We start from the raw sequence: 532 nt of genomic DNA on the forward strand, positions 1-532 counted from the left end.
AAACTATACATCTATTCACCTAACAATCTATTTAGCCATTTATTTACCCATGCATCCATCTACTGTATTAACATACTGGTATCTATCTATTCATTGTCGTCCATCTTTTCATCTATCCATCCATCCATTTATTTATTGTTATTCAAATATTCATCCATCCATTTATTTATCTATTCATCTGTTCAGCTGCCTATACATTCATTCGTCCATTTGTCCATCCACTTGCATGCTTACACAATCTTTCAACCAGCCAAACTTGGATATCCCCACATAGCATTGAATTTGTAATGATAAATATACCTGTGTTGGACCCCACTTAATTACCCCGTTTGATCCCACTCACACACATTAATAATCAGCGGAAAAAATATTAACAAGTTAATGCGTTATGAAAGGTGATGTGTTGCTTATAACTATGGGGCTACTATAGGTCTATCCCTTCCTGCTATATGAAAAACTGCCTACGCTTTTTTTTTTATAAGAACACATTTTATAAGAACACTGAGGCTGAAATTGCTTAAAAATGAAAGTA

The sequence above is a fragment of the Anneissia japonica genome, unplaced genomic scaffold (genome assembly GCF_011630105.1).
Source record: "Anneissia japonica isolate Jap-2015-1 unplaced genomic scaffold, ASM1163010v1 scaffold342_len425065_cov216, whole genome shotgun sequence".
NCBI lineage: Eukaryota > Metazoa > Echinodermata > Crinoidea > Comatulida > Comatulidae > Anneissia > Anneissia japonica.